This window comes from Papaver somniferum, chromosome 2, assembly GCF_003573695.1.
Source record: "Papaver somniferum cultivar HN1 chromosome 2, ASM357369v1, whole genome shotgun sequence".
NCBI classification, from domain to species: domain Eukaryota; kingdom Viridiplantae; phylum Streptophyta; class Magnoliopsida; order Ranunculales; family Papaveraceae; genus Papaver; species Papaver somniferum.
This window is the reverse complement of record NC_039359.1, coordinates 5,290,787-5,312,202: the sequence shown is the minus strand read 5'-3', so window position 1 is coordinate 5,312,202 and position 21,416 is coordinate 5,290,787.

Below are 21,416 nucleotides of genomic sequence, written 5' to 3'. Positions count from 1 at the left end.
GGAAATGAAGCCCCTTGTTCACTTCCAGGTAGCTGGGTAAATTTCTATGAAATTAGTTACTAGGAGTACCAGGAAACTAAAACAAGAACAAAAGATTGCAAAGCTATCATATTTACTGGAAATTCATTGAAAATGGTGTTTTTGAAATCTGTGGTGTTGTTTCATTTGGGGGAGACATCCATCATCCATGACTGCAGTCTGTAGAGTCTGATCTGCTTATTAAGTTGTGGCACCATGGCAGGTTTTCTATATTTGTATGGGCAGGTGATATTGTTGTCCATATTGTCTGATCATGTCTTCAGGTCTCAGTTTTTGTCTCTGGCGCAATGGTGTCCACTAAATTTAAACTGCAGTTTGGAGATCATGTTGTATTATATTTTATGTGTACAACCTGATCTTGAGAAAAGAAAATAAACCTAATCTCTTTAGATCTATTAATCTTTTGGTGAAATACAAAAAAAAGAGAATTAGATGTTTGAAACCAATTGGTGAACTTATATTATACTGAATTTTGAACTCAAGAAAGGAAAAGACTCCAATCGCTGAGTGATGAGTATTTTTTATGTGGTGTTGTCTTTTTGATATGCATGGGAGTGGTTGACATTACTTAACACCCACTCTCTTTGGCTATTTCCTGGCCTTTTTTACTTCTAAGTATATACTGCTAGTGGAGATTAAATATGCTTTTGTTTGGTTGATAGATATAAGTTATGATGCAAAGTAGTCCAAGTTGAAGCCTAATCTTTCCTTTTCAAATGGAGTTTGCCTTCTTTTTAAGCTGGGTTTCCAAAGTGGTTTTTATCACAGAACAAGAATTTTTGATAGACAAAAGAATCTCTAAAGTAATAAGCTCTCTCCTTTTCCCATAAACAATGCGGCAACAAACTTTGCTTACTTGCTTTATATATATTCTTTTAGATTTTCTGTTTGGGTTTGATGTTTAAGTTGGTGAGATGAATAAAATAAGAAACTATTATGTTCATCATGTCAATTCTTGAAAGTGAAAGAAAGAAGCCATTAGTTTCAATTTGTGTGGTTTTAGTGGTGGTGGTGGATCTGGTTCCCATAATGAGTGAGATAGATAAAGAGGTAGGGGTTTTCGTAATATTATAACCTGCAAGATATGCCATTCATAAATGAGGGGGTTTGTGTTGTATTAATCTTTGTTAGCTTTATCAAAATTCATGTTTATCATCACATAATACATCTCTACCATTTTTCTTAAGGAGATGTTCATCTTATTAGCAAGGTGGTTTGTTTTGTGCACGAAAGAAATTCTTCCAAACCTAGATAGACTTTTTTTGTTGTTGATCTCGATGCATCTTTGGAACCTAAGTGGTCTGTTTTTTGTGTTGATCGTGATGCCACCGGGTTGAGCTTATAAAAATAATGATATAGACCATAATCAACAGGTGATAGTATTTCTTTTCCAGAAACAGAGGTAGTAATTCAAGTTGCATGGTAAAACTGAGCCACTACGGAAGCTAGTAGGACAAAAATGAAGTATAAATTATTAATTTTAAGTATTCAGCAATTTCTAGTTCTCATCTATCTAATATTTCATCGATTTTAGGTTCTATCAATTTTATAACCACTATCTTTAATATGCGTGGACTTGGAATGACTATGCATAGATTCCAAGTGCAATTACGATGTTATTCCAAGTTCTATCAATTTTATAACCACTATCTTTAACGCTCTTTGCATGGTCTGTTCTAGTGATTGCCTTTCTCTTTTTATTATCCCTATCTACACTCGCAAGTGCAATTACGATGTTATTAACTAATAGAAACTATAATAAATACAACCTTTTTTGATCATGCTGGGGAGACAAATCAAATTTCGGGTTGATAAATAAATTTAGGTCCCATAATGTAGATTTGGGATCAAAGGGCAGTTCTTAGGTCATGGATGCGGGTGATATTTCGGACGACGAGGTTGATTATATCACCAGGCAATTTAGCATCAAAATGACATTTTGGGTAACGGGAAAAATTTCAGGTAACATGAGATATGTTGAATCACATGGCAGATCTCACGCCACATATAACCACGATAATTGAATGTTCGATAAATGAATAACTTTGCCAACTGAATAATTTTTTCAATCCCAACTTGGACCAAGGGGATAAATGAATAACCTCGCTAAATGTATTAATGAACAAAATATTTTTAATCCTTAAAGGTCCTATGAAAAATTAAAAGAATAATCACTAAAATTTCTTACAAAATAACATAATATAAACAAACAAAAATACTTCATCCAATCAACAATATTCACACCCTTCAAAAAAGAAAAAAAAAATCAGCAATATTTGTATAAGAAGTCTTTTTTCTCAAAATATGCGTCTAAGATTTTTTGTTTTCTTCTTCCACCTTAACCAAAATACACATCGTTCTTAATTTTTTGTAATGCATGATCACCTTTAGAAATATCTTGCTCGTATTGTCCCAGGTTGTTTATCATTGTGATTACTGCTTAAAATGTCTTTTTTGATGACACATTTTCTATAATACTACTATTATCTGGTTCAGGATAATTCTTACCATTTATTACTGGTATGATAATTTCTTAGTCCATAAGTGATTTTATAACTACATCATTCTTGTTACGATAGTTCAAAAGATGTTTGACATCCATAATATTCCTATAGGGTAAGTTAGAAATGACATTTGTTAATTCTTGAATATGTTATTCTAGTTGATTAATTTTTGACTCGGAAACCTAGATATTATAAACGTAAAAAACTAAAAATACTCTTTAAATAAATAAATAAATAATCAATTATCGACAAATAAATAACCTCGTAAAACGAATATTTTTCTTCATGTCCCAAGGACATTCATTAATTGAGGTTAGACTGTAGTTAGGTTGAACTTGAGTCACGAGACACATTTTAAGTCATTAGACTAATATAAGATGATATAGGTGTTTTAAGAGACATTTCAAATTTTGGGTCACTTAATAAATTTGGATTGTCTAGAAGAAAAAAGAAAAACAAATGGATCACAAGGCATATTAGGCTATAATTCTCACTGATCAGACTTTGGCTCAGAGTGCTAGATTGTTACGGTACAAATTTTAAGTCACCAAATAGAGTGAATTATAACAACAAATTTGAAGATAATGAGTAGGTTTTGATTCACGAGACAATTCCGCTGCTAAGTAAACTTGGTTTATGGGGCGGATCAATCATTTCTCTCTCTCTATATATTTTCCTTTCAAAAGTGGACATCTACTAAGAGTTAAACTACACACCTTAATCCCAAAAACGGAATACCCTCAAACTGATTTTAGATTCTTAAGTTTATGCAATCATAAAATCATCTCAAAATAACTTGTTAATAGACAACAATTTCCGATGAATTATCCCACCTTTCCAAGTAGCCTATGTTCCACAATTTTTTTTTCGTGATATACAACAATTACCCATGAATTAGTTGATCACATGAAAAAAGTAAATCCAAATATGGTGAACTTGATATCAAACTAGACATATCAGAAGCTTTTGACATAATAAAGTAGAATTACCTAAATGACACCATGAAACACTTATGGTTCAATGAAGAATGGTGTCAGATGATAAATCGACGTGTCATTAATACTTCTATCTTATTAATGCTTTATGGTTCTTCTTGTAAACCTTTTAGTCGTCGTAGTTTTAAGGAAAATGAATCATTTATCTCCTTATCTTTCCATCCTATGCATAAAAGGATTCTCTAGAATGTTTTGCTAGGATAAAAATTAAGAAAGTTCTGTATAAAACCAAGCATTTATGGTTTGAGCATAAATAATTTATTATTTTGTAATGCTAAAGATCAAGATGTTAAGAATATGCTATATGTTATTCAAAGCTTCAGTGCAACTTCAAAGCAACTTGCAAACTTTAGCACATCAAGCATTTTCTTCGAAAAACACATATGTCAAGACAGAGTTGTGAACATTTAGTTGGAATCCTGCAAATGAAGAATATGGGTCCGAATGAGAAGTATCTTGGTATAACTCTATTCCTTGGGCATGCGAGAGAACATTTACGAAAAGAGACAGAAAAAAATAAACAAGAATTTGTTTCAAGTCTATTGTTGATAAATCAAGATGGCTAAGCTACTTAAGTGCAAGCAGTGGCTAGTACTATGATAAATTGTTAAATAGGTTGTTTCAAAATGCCTAAGAAAACAACGTAAGCTATTGACACAACTGAAAGGAGGTATTGGTGGAACAAAAATGAAAACAAAAGGTTATATAATAAGTCCTGGAGTTCTGTTTGCACACCTAAAAGACTAGGAAGATTAGGATTCACAAACACAAAGAAGTTTAATGATGCTCTTTTAGCAAAAACTGCTTGAAAAATGATCATAGAGACAAACTCTCTTAAGTCTAGAATTTTATAACCTAATATTTCCACAATAAGGACTTTTTTTCTTATAATCCAAACCCACAAGGCTCTTAAATATGAAGAATTATTATGAAGGGTCTTCAAATTATTAAAAAATTCATTAAACTTAAAGTATGAAGGGTCTATGTGCGAAGTATTGAGATGGAGCTAGAATCAAAATCTGGAAGCATAACTGGATATATAATTTCACTCCAAATCAACTTGTAAAATCAAATACTCAGCGGAATCAACGAAAACTGCAAGTCGTTTTCTCTACAAATGAAGCATATTCAATCAAAAATATCAGAATCCTGTATAGTGCTCAAGATACTCTCCAAGGGAGACTAACTAAAAATGGAGTATTCTAGTCAAATCTACTTATAAAAATATAATTCATAACAATAATGATAACAATATCAGCAAGGAAAATTAAAGATTTTTTTTTAAGCTATGACATTTAAATCTTCCTTATAAGTTGAATTTCTTTTTACGCGGATGCCTGAATGATATACATCAAAACAGATGCAGGATTGGTAGACATATGTACATGAAAAATTACAAACGCCCTTTATGTCAACAACAAACTGAAACTGACACTCATATTTTTATGCATTGTGATCTAACCCAAGTGATACGATTTTCTGTTTTTCCTGAAGCTATGCATACCCACCAACAAGTTACTTCTATTCAATAGAGAATCAAATCTTGGAATTAGGATCAGAGATAGTTCAAAGTATCCTTCTATCCACTGCCATAATGTGGAAAGTTTGGAAACATAGGCATCTTAAGGTTTTTGAGTACAAACCCACTCATCCCAAAAACATAATACAATGCATCAAAATTTCTACATAATGTATAATATACTTGTTACAGATTTTAACAATAGTTGCAGAACAAGATCTAAGAACAAGCATGAAGCAAAATAGGTTGTTCCTCCTCTGAACTGGAAGAAACCTAACCTTGATACTGCTTTGACTTGATTTTTAGGTTTTTTGGATTTGGTCTAATCTTGATAGACTCTACAAGGGGGTTTATGAGTGAATTTTCGAAAAGATGAAGATGTTTAGCAAGCTAAGGAACTTTCTTTTTTTAAAAGCTGCAAAATAAATCAAGAAGAACAAGCTTAGCAACATAGTAGTTGAGGAGATTGTAAGTCTGTAATTGGGGCAATAACCTTAAATTTTGCTCTGGCCAGAAGGCAGGATCACAATATTTTTTTAGGATATTAGTAGGATTTTAGAGTTTGTTATGGGTGTTAAGTGTGTCCATGCATGTTAGATCCTGTTGTGAAGTTGTTTATGCTTTTTCCAAGAATGCTAAGGATTATGAAGTCGGTCACTTACAGAAGGTTAGGCTTCCAAGTTTGATCTTCTCCAGTATTTGGAAAGATAACTCTTTTTTTATATTGCCTTTTCTATTCATTTATTGAATTTACCTTTATGATAAAAACTTTAAAAAGGAAAAAAAAATTTTTTTTACAAGAAACTAGATGGGATCTGGGCTCCCACACCTTTTTGAATAGTTAAACCTAATATATAAAAAAAATTTACGGACATTAATATTCAATAATTTCAATACCAAGTTTACCTAAGTAGTAAAAGATAAAGTATAAAAACTATATCCATTGGTTATACATACATCAAGATACTTAACCCTCTTGCGCTCAACGGCTTTAGCCAAGGCGAGCCCCGATGTAAATTCTTGCATACCACCCCCAGCAAAAGGGGATACCCCAGTCACATCAAAACACGTATGGCGACCTTCCTCCCAATTGTAAACCAAGATGTCAGCCGGCCTAGCATCACCACCAAATGAGAAAGCAACCCCAAAGGTGACTCAACTCTAAAAGGTACACTAGGACGGTAACAAATATCCTCAAAAGTATCTCTAACAAGATCATGTTTAAACTTAATTCCAACTTCACTAGCACAATGAAGTGCATGATCACCATACACATCCATATCCCTGTTGCATAAAATACTAGAACTATTTACAGCAAACAAACGAATACCAAGTCTATAACCAAGCACTGCACGAAGCTGACGTGGCCTTATGTTCTGTCCAAGCCCATCATCTGGAATAGCAAGAAGATAATCCTTTGCATGTGGAGTTTTATCACACTGCCATAATGATAAGTCTCGCCTTGACATATTGAAAAGAGACACAATTTCCTTAGTCACACCTGCAAAGTACTGAACTGCCAATGCATACATATGATGGGGGGAAGTAATAAGTTTGCAACACTGTGACGATGTGATACCACTAACCTGAAAAAAATTGTCAAAAGCGGTTTGATATGCTAAACTTTTAACCTGAAAGTCTGAACCTTGTAATATAGTCTCTTGTAGTTGTAAGGTTTGTGAACAAGATGCCAAGTAACAATACTGCATAGTATCAAACATAGAATAAATCTCTAGGACACCATATCTGATAGTAAAAGACCATTCTATGTTGCAACCATAACCTGGACCATCACCAGTCACCAATTACCTCATGTATTTGTAAAAATATGTATCAAATACAACCTGAGCATCTTGCACATAACAATGAGCAGTAGTACGCAAACTAAAGTAAAATTTAGATACACCTGCGCAGTTTCGAAGCAGCAACAATTCACTATGTGAATCATTTATCCGTTAAACGAATATTTGTTTCCGGTCCCAAGGACATTCATTAGTTGAGGTTAGTCTGTAGTTAGGCTGAACTTGAGTCATGAGACACATTTTAAGTCATTAGACTAATATAAGATGATATAGGTGTTTTAAGAGACATTTAAATTTTGGGTCACTTAATAAATTTGGATTGTCTAGAAGAAAAAATAAAAACAAGTGGATTACAAGGCATATTAGGCTACAATTCTCACTGATCAGACTTTGGCTCAGAGTGTTACATTGTTATGATACAAATTTTAAGTTACCAAATAGAGTTTGAATTATAACAACAAATTTGAAGATAATGAGTAGGTTTTGATTAACGAAACAATTCCGCTGCTAAGTAAACTTGGGTTATGGGACAGATCAATCATTTCTCTTTATATATATATATATATATATATTCCTTTTAAAGTGTACATCTACTTAAAGAGTTAAACTACAAACCTTAATCCCAAAAATTGAACACCCTTAAACTGATTTTAGATCTGTAAGTTTATGCAATCATAAAATCATCTCAAAATAACTTGTTAATAGACAACAATTTCCCATGAATTATCTCACCTTTCCCAGTAGCCTACGTTTCACAAAAAAATATTCGTGATATACAATAATTTCCTATGAATTAGTTGATCACATGAAAAAAGTAAATCCAAGTATGGTGAACTTGATATCAAACTAGACATATCAGAAGCTTTTGACATAATAAAGTAGAATTACCTAAATGACACCATGAAACACTTATGGTTCAATGAAAAATGGTGTCAGATGATAAATCGACGTGTCATTAATACTTCTATCTCATTAAAGCTTTATGGTTCTTCTTGTAAACCTTTTAGTCCTCGTAGTTTTAAGGAAAATGGATCCTTTATCTCCTTATCTTTCCATCCTATGCATAAAAGGATTCTCTAGAATGTTTTGCTAGACTAAAAATTAAGAAAGTTCTGTATAAAACCAAGCATTTATGGTTTGAGTATAAATAATTTATTATTTTGTAATGCTAAAGATCAAGATGTTAAGAATATGCTATATGTTATTCAAAGTTTCAGTGCAGCTTCAAAGCAACTTGCAAACTTTAGCACATCAAGCATTTTCTTCGAAAAACACATATGTCAAGAAAAAGTTGTGAACATTTAGATGGAATCCTGCAAATGAAGAATATGGGTCCGAATGAGAAGTATCTTGGTCTACCTCTATTCCTTGGGCCTGCGAGAGAACATTTACGAACAAAAAAACAAAAAAAAACAAGAACTTGATTAAAGTCTATTGTTGAAAAATCTCAAACAAGATCAATTAGCACATGGAAAGGGAAGCTGATTAATCAAGATGGCTAAGCTACTTAAGTGCAAGAAGTGACTAGTATTATGATTAATTGTCAAATGGGTTGTTTCAAAATTGAAAAAGCGGGGGTCTAACAACCACACCCAATATTTCGCTTAGAAATCTGTGTGGAAAACTCCAATATAATTCCAAGAGAATCAACTAGACAGTCAGACTCAATCAATGGAAAATATCCAAGAGTTTGTATCTCAATTTCTCAATTCAATCCGCAATCAAACAAATAGGAATTTGCGAGCCTGATTGAATATAAAAAATAACTTGGACGGTATCAAAAACCAATATCCTAGTGTCAATCAATTTAATCAACAACCAAATGTTGGATTCACAATTGATTGAACTTACGCACAACCTGTGATATTTCAATTATATAAAAAATATAATGCGAAAAAGAAATAATACATACGCCAGAAGTTTTGTTAACGAGGAAACTGCAAATGCAGAAAAATCCCGGGACCTAGTCCAGATTTGAACACCACACTGTATTAAGCCGCTACAGACACTAGCCTACTCCAAGATAACTTCGGACTGGAATGTAGTTGAGCCCTAACCAATTTCACACCGATCAATGTACAGTTGCGCTCCTTACGTCTCTGAATCCCAGCAGGACTCTATACACTTGATTTCCTTAGCTGATCTCACCCTCAACTAAGAGTTGTTACGACCCAAAGTCGAAGACTTGATAAACCAATCAGTCTCACACAAAAAGTCTATTGAATAGATAAATCTGTCTCCCACAGATAAACCTACGAGTTTTGTTCCGTTTTTTTATAAATCAAGGTGAACATGAACCAATTGATATACCAGACTTATATTCCCGAAGAACAACATAAAAATATCAATCACCTCATGGTAACGAAACAAGATATTGTGGAATCACAAATGATGAGACGAAGATGTTTGTGACTACTTTTTATCTTTCCTATCGGGGAATCAATCTCGATCAAATCTTAGAGAAGATAGTATTCAATACGATAGAACATAGCAAGATCAGAACACGCAACTACAGAGAAAATAGTTGGTTCTGGCTTCACAATCCCAATGAAGTCTTTAAGTCGTTAACCTACTAGGTTTCGTGAAAAACCTAAGGTTAAAGGAGAATCGACTCTAGTCGCAACTAGTATTACGCAGGAGGTGTGGGGATTAGGTTTCCCAGTTGCCAGAGTTCTCCTTTATATATTCTTCAAATCAGGGTTTGCAATCAATGTTACCTTGGTAACAAAGCATTCAATTTTCACCGCTAGATGAAAAACTGATTAGAATCAAGCTAATATCTTTCAACCGTTATATCGAACTTAGCTTGTTACACACAAATGAAAAGTGACTCTATTTAGATATGAGTAACCATACCTAAACGTGTGCACCTTGTTGGCTCAACAATAGTTAACCGAAGTTAGCCGTATGAACACTTTCATATCAATTATATTCATCTTAACCATAACTAGTTCAAATGAATCAAATAAAACTAGTTCTAGAGTTTCTCAATTGTTTATATTCTCATATAAGTATACAAGACACAATTGAAACAAAATCGATTTTGATTCACTCGAATCAAGTCATGAACATCATAGCCACGGTTTGCAAAAGATTGCATTCCTTATTATATAAATGTATTAGTTCATGAACAAACCGATTTTAGAAAATTATCCACTTAGGTATGCATACGGGTACGTGTACCTAAATGGCCTGACTAAGTTTGGGTTTCGCCAGTACGCTAACTGGTACAAATACCTTCCAAACTCAGCAGGAATTCCCGGACCTGAACCTCACGCCAGTATGCGTACAAGGTTCCCGGACTTTCACAAAACCAATCAGTACGCATACGGGTATGCATACCATGGTTCTCAGACTTGGATTACATATATGCAAGTACGCATACTATGCTTATATCCAATTGTTCTAAACTCTTATTTTAATCATTGAAATATTCTTGGAAGACGACAATAGCTATCTCACACAAACTATTAGCTTCAAAGAAATTTTCAAGTGATTGAATGATCAATAAGAAACATTCTGAGTCTACATCAAATGACTGTCTCACACAAATCAAGTAAGATGTTACCAGGCGATTTTCACATGATCATCTTTTGAATTTCATCAATAATATAAGATGAACTTGGTTAAAGCGAAAGCGTACCAATACATATTTCGAGAAATATGTAAGCGATTTAAACTCAGCTCGAAATATCAAATGTGTATAATTGAAGTCTATATAGCTATACGACTTTTGTCTCAAATAGGAGATAGAGTTTTGAGTGATAGATGAGTTCAAGTCTCCACATACCTTTTGTTGACGAAGTTCCACATGCTCCTCTTAGTAGTTCTTCGTCTTCAATCGATGAACGCCGTGAAGTCTAATTCTTAACTACACTTTCTATCCTAATCCGAGACTTAGCTATAAGTAGACTAGAAATCAAGACTTATACTTTTGGAAACTAAATTTGACAACAAGATTGAGATAGCAACGCTTGTGAGTTCGACCGAGCAGTGTTCTAACAATCTCCCCTTTGTCAATTTTAGTGACAAAAATATCAATACATATGGAATACAAAATAAATAAACTTTGTAGCTCTCAATCCAAATGATTGATTTCCTTGGTTCTTCAACATTACTCGAAATCTTCGTCACTTCCAAGTACTCCAATGATTCTGAACGTGTCCAACTCAACATCATAGTTATTGAAGATCCATAGCTATAAAAATGAGAAAACAGTTTTTGTCAATAATTGTTATACGGTGTCATAGTATTATTACACAACATCAAAGTCCAATTGTATCACAACTTTGACAACAATACTATGGTGATATGTATCACTTCCCCTTAATCAATACTTCATCTCACATGAAAACCACTCCTCCTTACATAATGATCCGTAAACCATATGTATTTGTAGTGTGAACTACACATTAATTCTCCCTATTTTTGTCAATAAAATTTGCAAAGGTACGAAAACCAGTGGGATCCTAATGAAATTTCCATAGAGATACTACATGACAGAGAACAACATATCAAATTTGTTTAGATGCAATCATATAGCCGAAACTAAATGCATTCATCAAGGAGTTTATAAAGATACAAGGTAACTCCTGCAATATTCCACAACCGCACTCCCCATAAAGATTTGGCAATTAAGCACAAGTTCAATTAAGACTCCCCCCCCTAAAATATCATTACCGAAAGAACAAAAAGGGCGACCTTACTTTCACAAGAAAAGAAGGATTTCTTTGGACATTAACAAATTACATGAAACATGAATTTGTATCCAAAATACTCAATTAAATTAATCACAAGAGAACCCATGATTAATTTAATCGAAAATGCTCACATAAGAAGACTTACGGAGCCGCACAGTATTTACACAAAGATGTGGATCAGGGAAGGACTAATACCGCGGAATATTCAAAGATTCATTATATTTTTCATCAATATTTGCATAGATACATGTAATAGACTTAATTTTTGTAAACAAAAGTTCATCCTATCTTCCATCAATATTTGCATTTTTGCATACTGACATATGAAAGACTTAACTTTTGACATATATGGGACAATCATAGTTCACGGACGCAAACAAAAATATCCCATAACAAGTTAAAATATATGAAACCATAAAGATTAATAATGCAAAATCATCTTCCAAATAAACTTTAGAATTTAAATAATTAAATCTAAAAACATTGCAAGATGAAAATCGTTGGAAATAGTTATGTGTACTCACAATAATGGTTATTCCAAATCCTAGTTATCCTTCTTAACAAAAGAATAAATTCTCATAAGAAGTTTCCTAGATAAAAACAAAAATAACAAGCAAAAATCAAAAGACTCCTAAACCAACAAAACCGATCATGAACTAATCAAAGACCACTTCCGGAATCTCCACGAGTCTTGAGTCCTTTGAGCTTGTGATCGACAGCATCCACTGCTTCTTCAGAGAATATATCCTCATTGAGAAGATATTTAACATGTGTCTTCATGAGAACAAGCTATGAATTAATCTTTTTAAACTCAGTTCTCAACACATCAAGACCCTTCATAGTATCAACAAGTTGCAGTTTTGCTTCCTTAAAGTATTTAAGAAAATCATGAACCACTTCAGCAGAAACCATATCCTCATTCTCAACATCCTGATGAGTATAGGCATAGTAGCATGAGGCTTTAAGATTTTGATCATCATCTTATACTAGGGTTCTTTTCTTCCTCCCTTTTGACTCAAAACCAATACCTTTATCAAGAAAACCTCTTGCAAAACCACCAGTGCGAGAAGGTGAAGACATTCTTGACAAAAAGACAATAACCTAGAGTACGTGTACGTGACTCATTAGGTTTGGTATTTAAGTGGTTTCATAGGGAAGGTAACTTTTAGGGTTTCTAAAGATAGTTCGTGACAAGTAAGATACGGCTACTCGTACGAACACAATCCGAACCCAACATAAAAGAAAAATAAAAGCTGAAACAAAAACGTACCTTAAGACTTGACAGAACTTTTGGTACGTGAAAAAATTTCTTTCACAAATTTTTGGCTCAATAAATTTTATATCTCCATAGGAAATCAATTTAGAGCACAAGGGTAGCAAGCAACATAGTTGCACCAAAAACCTTTTTAAGAAAAAAAAACAAAAAACGACGAGATACTTGAGACACAAGCAATACTTAGGCAAAATTTTCTGCGGACAATAGTTTAGCTATGGACAATAAGAAAATAGCTCAACTAAACAGAAAGCATTTTTGTCGTAAGTATACCTGATTATTAACAAATCTTACTCAACAAGATTTTATGAGTAAGCATTCAACCCTTGTGATTAATTAGCACAAGTATGAGCCCTAAGCTCATTAAATGAATGGTGTTCGCGGTTGAGTTTCCTTTTCCTTCTGATTTAGGAAAGAATCCTTTTTGATGTGAAAAATTATCATAAAACTTGTTGTCATCAAAATACGAGACATAGTTCGAATCATTACCAAAAGAAGTTTGTTCGGAGGATTATGACAGCCTATTGATAATATCCTTGTACCTTCAATTGTCAGATTTAGGTTGTCCTTCATATCTTCACTGTTGCTTCCATCTACATGATTTTTTCACATCTTGAGCATCATTCTTCACACTAGGTTGAGAAGAACCATTATGAAATCTCCTTGGTCAAATTGTATTAGGGATACAATTTTTCCGAACATTTGAGCAAAATGAACTGACTTTCCTGGAAGAATTCACAGGGTGAGTACTAAAACCAATAAGTTTAGACGTCCGAATGTCAGTTACACCTTTGAGTATTAGATCTAAGGTGTGTTGAAGTCAATAATAGAATTGTTATTCAACTTAAATTTGCTCTTTCGTTCAACATGTCCTTTTGAGTCACAAAAAAGACACACTTTCTGATCACCTGAGTGAATAGAGTGAACAAACATAACAATGTTTTTAGGAGATTTCTTTATTCCGACCGATGTAGAGTTTCCTTGATTAAAGGAAGATACAAGCACATCTTTTCTAATTGGAAGAGATTGCGATTTAGCTTCTGAAACTGAATTTTCAGTTTGGTTAGAAGCGATTGGTATAGTGGACTCTTTAGAACATCCTCGAATAGAGAGTTTACTCAAAAGATGTTCAATTTACAAGGCATCCTTTTTGAGTTTTTCCTCGAGTGAGGAGTAAGCTTTGATGTTTTCTTCGCTAAGAGCCTTTAAATTAGAGTCACGAACTTTTACTATACCGATGAGTGCATTGATATTATTTTTCAACCGATTGAATCTATCAGCATGAATTCTAACAAGATTTAGAATCAATCTACTCTCTTTGGCTACATTACTTTTTTCAACAGAGTTAGACTCGTTCAAAAGGTGATCGGGAAAACAGTATCAGTGCAATCCTGTTTTGTTTGAACAAAATGTTCATCTAAATTCGAGATACACGAATCTTTATCTTTAATAGATTTTAACGAAACAGAACTTTTGTCTATGGTGATGCGTTTATCATAGATATCACTTCTGTCCATAGAGTCGTATCGCTTACAAATACAGACTTATCAGGTCTTAAACGTGTTGCCTGCTCTGATACCAATTGAAAAAGCGGGGTCTAACAACCACACCCAATATTTCACTTAGCAATCTATATGGCCAACTCCAATATAATTCCAAGAGAATTAGCTAGACAGTCAGACTCAATTAATGGATATATATATATATATATATATATATATTTCCAAGAGTTTGTATCTCGATTTATCAATTCAATCCGAAATCAAACAAATTGGAATTTGCGAGCCCGATTGAATATAAGAAATAACTTGGACGGTATCAAAAACCAATATCCTAGTGTCAATTAATTTAATCAACAACCAAAGGTTGGATTCACAATTTATTGAACTTACGCACAACCTGTGATATTTCAATTATATAAACAAATATAACGCGGAAAATAAATAACACAGACACCAGAAGTTTTGTTAACGAGGAAACAACAAATGTAGAAAAACCCTGAGACCTAGTCCAGATTTGAACACCACATTGTATTAAGCCGCTAAACATACTAGCCTACTCTAAGTTAACTTCGGACTGGAATGTAGTTGAGCCCTAACCAATATTGCACTGATCAAGGTACAGTTGCGCTCCTTACGTATCTGAATCCCAGAATAACTCTACGCACTTGATTCACTTAGCTGACCTCACCCACAACTAAGAGTTACTACGACCCAAAGTCAAAGACTTGATAAACCAATCTGTCTCACACTGAAAAGTCTATTGAATAGATAAACATGTCTCCATAGATAAACCTACGAGTTTTATTCCATCTTTTGATAAATCAAGGTGAACAAGAACCAATTGATATACGAAACTTATATTCTCGAAGAACAACCTAGAAATATCAATCACCTCACAATAATCTTAATCGCATTGTAGCGAAACAAGATTTTGTGGAATCACAAACGTTGAGACGAAGATACTTTTTATCTTGCCTATCGGAGAATCAATCTCGAGCAAATCTTAGAGAAAATAGTACTTAATACGATAGAACAGGGCAAGATCAGAACACGTAACTACATATAAAATAGTTGGGTCTGGCTTCACAATACCAATGAAGTCTTTAAGTCGTTAACCTATAGGGTTTCATGAAAAACCTAAGGTTAAAGGAGAATCGACTCTAGTCGCAACTAGTATCACACATGAGGTGTGGGGATTAGGTTTCCCAGTTGCTAGAGTTCTCCTTTATATAGTCTTCAAATCAGGGTTTGCAATCAACATGACCTTGGTAACAAAGCATTCAATATTCACAAATAAAACCTGATTAGACTCAAGCTAATATCTTTCAACCGTTAGATCGAACTTAGCTTGTTACACACAAATAAAAAGTGATTTCATTTAGATATAAGTAACCGTACCTAAACGCGTGTACCTTGTTGGCTCAACAATACTTAACCGAAGTTATCCATATGAACATTTTCATATCAATCATATTCACCTTCACCATAACTAGTTCAATTGACTCAAATGAAACTAATTCTAGAGTTGTTCAATTATTTATATTCTCATAGAAGTATACAAGACACAATTGAAACAAAATAATCAAGTCATGAACATAATAGCACGGTTTGAAAAAATTGCATTCCTTATTATATAAATGTATTAGTTCATGAACAAACCGATTTTAGAACATTATCCACTTAGGTATGCATTCGGGTACGCGTACCTAAATGGCCGGACTAAGTTTGGGTTCCGCCAGTACGCGAACTGGTACGCATACCTTCCATACTCAGCAGAAATTCCCGGACCTGAAACTCACTCCAGTATGCGTACAAGGTTCCCGGATATTCACAAAACCAATTAGTACGCATACGGGTATGCATACCATGGTTCCCGGACTTTCACAAAACCAATTAGTACGCATACGGGTATGCATACCATGGTTCCCGGACTTGGATTACATATATGCAAGTACGCATACTATGCTTATATCCAATTGTTCTAAACTCTTATTTCAATCATTGAAACATTCTTGGAAAACGAGAATAGCTGTCTCACACAAACTATTAGCTTCAAAGCAATTTCAAGTGATCGAATGATCAATACGAAATATTTCGAGTCTACATCAAATGACTGTCTCATACAAATCATGTAAGATGTTGCCAGGCGATTTTCACATGATCATCTTTTGACTTTCGTCAAGAATATAAGATGAAATTGGTTAAATAAAAAGCTTACCAACACATATTTGGTTGTTACAGATATTACCAATGGTTGCAGATCAAGATCTAAGAACAAGGATGAAGCAAAATAGATTGTTCCTCCTCTGAACTGGAAGAAACCTAACCTTCATACTACTCTACAAGGGGGTTTATTAGGGAAATAATGAATTTTTGAAAAGATGAAGATGTTTAGCAAGCTAAGGAACCTGCTCTTTTAAAAGCTGCAAAATAAATCAAGAAGAACAAGCTTAGCAACTTAGTAGTTGAGGAGATTGTAAATCTGTAATAGGGGCAATAACCTTAAATTTTGCTCTGGTCAAAAGGCAGGATCACAATATTTTTTTAGGATATTATTAGGATTTTAGAGTTTGTTATGGGTGTTAACTGTGTCCATGTTAGATCCCGTTATGAAGTTGTTGATGCTTTATCCAAGCATGCTAAGGAGTATGAAGTCGGTCAATTATTGAAGGTTAGGTCTCCAAGTTTGATCTTCTCCACTATTGGGAAAGATAACTCTATTTATATTGCCTTTTTTATTCATTTATTGAATTTTCCTTTATGATAAAAATTTTAAAAAGGAAAAAAAAAGTAAATTTTTACAAGAAACTATATGGGAGTTGGGCTCCAACACCTTTTTGAATAGTTAAGCCTATTTTATAGAAAATTTTTTTACGAACATTAATATTTATACCATGCCATTTCAAAAATTCAATAGTTTCAATACCAAGTTCACCTAAGGTAGTAAAATCTAAGGTATAAAAACTATATCCATTGGTTCAACATACATCAAGATGCTTAACCCTTTTGCACTCAACGACTTTATCCAAGGCGAGCCCCGGTGTAAATGCTTGCATACCACCCCCAGCAAAAGGAGAAACTCCAGTCACATCAAAACACGTATGCGACCTTCCTCCCAATTGTAAACCAAGATGTCAGCCGACCTAGCAGTACCACCATCATGAGAAAGAAACCCCAAAGCTTCCTCAACTCTAAGAGGTACACTAGCACGGTAACAAATATTCCCAAAATTATCTCTAACAGGATCATGTTTAAACTTATACTAACTTCACTAGCACAATGGAGTGCATGATCACCATACACATCCATATCCCTATTGCAGAAAATACAAGAACTATTTATAACAAACAAACGAATACGAAGTCTATAACCAAGCACTGCACAAAGCTGACGTGGCCTTATTTTCTGTCCAAGCCCATCATCTGGAATAGAAAGAAGATAATCTTTTACATGTGGAGTTTTATCACACTTCCATAATGATAAATCTCGCCTTGACATATTGAAAAGAGACGCAATTTCCTTAGTCACACCTGTAAAGTACTGAATTGCCAATGCATACATATGATGGAGGGCAGTAATAAGTTAGCAACACTGTGACGATGTGATACCACTAACCTAAAAGAAATTGTCAAAAGCAGTTTGATATGCTAAACTTTTAACCTGAAAGTCTGAACCTTGTAAGATAGTCTCGTGTAGGTGTAAGGTCTGTGAACAAGATGCCAAGTAACAATACTGCATAATATCGAACATAGAATAAATCCCTAGGCCACCATCTCTGATAGGTAAAAAGACAATCCTATGTTGTAACCATAACCTGGACTATCACCAGTCACCAATTCCCTCATGTATTTGGAAAAATATGTATCAAATACAGCGTGAGCATCTTGCACATAACAAGGAGCAGTAGTACGCAAACTAAAGCAAAATTTAGACACAGCTGCACAGTTTCGAAGCAGCAACAATTCACTATGTGGATCATTTATCCGATGAAAAACATCCATTAACCGAATAGTCTTGTGCACTCTATTAAGAAAAAGCTGACTATAGAAAGAAATATACATACCACCAAGAATTTTGACCCCCACATATGTTCTTCCAATGTCAGCTAGAAAAACACCGACTTGAGTACTCCTCTCATCAAAAGAAGGCGAAAAAAGTTTAGTTTTCTGGATGTTTAGGTCAAGCCCTACAACAACACCTTCACTCTTGATGATGTGGAAGGCCTTAGAGACCATCACTGTATCTCTTATGTTGGTACCATCATCTAAGTACCAAGCATGCACGTCAAGTTTTCATTTCTGAGAGATTTTCAATGCAATGGGATGCAACGTCAAAGAGAAAAGGAGAGGACCCAAAGGGTTTCCTTGCTGTACACCCTGCGCAAAGAACAAAGTGCAAGTGCCATATTACAACTTAGTAGGAGATGCATAGCATAATTCAACCCATCTATATGACTAGGACATTTAAGTCTCGCTGCACATGATATGGCTGACCTGTCTACTAGATTAAAGGCATTTCTGAAATCGAATAAAAACATGGACATGAAATTCAAATTACGTTTCTCATTTAAGATACGATTTACAGAATATAAAATAGCTTCTCATCCACATGGTACACCCACACCGAATTAGAAATATTTCAAGTAACTTGTCATGTCCTTACTTACAATAAATGCAGCGATCTTAAAGACTAACCTTCTCCATATAATTTCGACAACAATATGTCTAATCCCACCTCCAGGTTAAGTAAAGGTGTAAGAGATGCACTGGAAATGAACATACCAAGCTGAGGAGGGAAGTTACCATCTAAAAGGAGATTAACAATTGCAGTTATGGAAGCTAGAAGATCACCAGCAACAGCTGCGGCATACCTACTAAGTGCATCGAGAAAATACCGAAAATGGAGTCCGTTTCTGCCACATGAAGTACCCTTGGGGAAACTTCTAATCCTTTCGAGAACAATATCTACCCTAACATTTGCATCAACAACCTCATTAGATGCATTAGGCAGAGTAGGCGGCGGTGCATAAGGATGTTTAAACCGCAAATCTGCCAAAGTGTTATCAGATAAGGGAGCTTTATCATTGGAAGTAAGAACCCTAATAGAAGTAGTATATGAACCCTGACTTAACTTCTTTCTACAAAGTCTAAGATTGATATCTACTTGGATTATTTTTATAATAAAACTAGCCATAACAAGGGATATATATATATATATATATCATGTGTACTACAACCTTTTTCAGTCATGACTTGGCGGGAATATTTAATTACAAATGTTTTTTTTATTTCATCTCCTCATGTATATTACAACCAATTTTTATTTTATCTTAAGTATATTACAACCACATTTTAGTCATAATATTACTTTTTGGACCAATCTCTTTTTGAATATTTGTAAGATTTTAGAGCATATTATGAGTGTTAAGTGTGTCTATGTTGTCAGGTCCTGTGATGAAGCTGTTGGCGTTCTTGCAAGCATGCAAACAAGTATGAAGTTAATCAGTCATGGGAAGTTAGCCCTCCTAGTTTCATATTCTCCACCATGGAGAAAGATAATTTCATTGTGTAATGCATTTTTCTTTAACAAATTTCCGTTTATGATAAAATAAAATAAAGTAAATTGGCCACATTTTAGTCATAATGTTATGCTTTGAGCCAATCTTCTTTTGAATATTAGTAGGATTTTAGAGTATGTTATGAGTATTAAGTGTGTCTATGTTGTCAGGTCATATGATGAAGCTGTTGACGTTCTTTCCAAGCATGCAAACAAGTATGTATACGAAGTTAATCAATCCTGGGAAATTAGTCATCTTAATTTCATCTTCTCCGTCATGGAGAAAGATAACTTCATTGTGTAATGTATTTTTTCTTTAACGTATTTCCCTTTATGATAAATTTTTTTTGACCATAGTGGCAGATTTAATCTCATATATATATATATATATATATTTATTTAATCTCTTTAGCGAGCAGATTTCATCTCCAACATTTATTCTAGTCTTATGTGTATTACAAGCTCGCTAGTTTGAGGCCCACTCCATTTATTCGCGGAACATCATTAAAAGAAAAAATCGAGTCATTTTGATGTAAACTCAAAAAACCCATAACCAATTACTTTCGTTAATTAATGATTTACCCCTGATTAATTAGTGTGAATTTGATCGATTAATAATGTTTAATATTGTTAACAGGGAAATTAATCAGTGTTAATTCATTACCAAAAAACAAAAAATAATTGATTCTTTTGTAAGAACATTAACAAAGAATCGATGGATGTTCATGCCCTCGTAGACCGATTCTGGGTTGATTTTTTTCATTTACAAAGAACACCAGGAACCAGTGGATATTACTCAGTAAATAGACTCTTTGTCATAGTCGGTGGTTGTGGATGTACACACATACCAATTGTGTTATAGAAAAAGAATACTCTGCCGAAGTACTATATAAAAAATAACTGCGTAATTCAGTAACATAAAGTTCTTCCATATTATTAACAAAACAACCAAACATTTAATTCATAAAAAGTGTCAGTTTCGATACACCCACATCATGACATTATATAATCAGCGAATATTAGTTGATATATCGGTTGAACCTGAAAACCACCTAAAAAATTATTAACAAGAATCTATGAAATATGAATGTTCATATAGAAGGATTCCAGGCTAAAAACCACATAACGAATTGGCATTTTCTTAACCAGAAATTGGTCGATATGAATATCCACCTCGACCTTTTGTAGTCTAAAAACCACTAGAAATGTTGCGGAGTTCCTTTAACCAGAATCATCCTTAGTGTTTTTTTTTGAATAAATAAACATATAATAATGAAAGGAAAAGGAGGATAAACCTCAATATAGACCCAGAACCGGGAGAATAACCCCAGAAAAAACAGGGCAGACCAAACAAATACACAAATTAGTTATCCTTTAAGAGGATCTGGCTAATAAGATTTGGGGGACTATTCCACTAAACTTGGAACCTAATACTTGATCTAGAAAATTTAGCAAGCATATCCGTCACATGCCCACATGATTTAACAACCTTTTCTTAGAATGAATCACACAATTATTCAACTCCT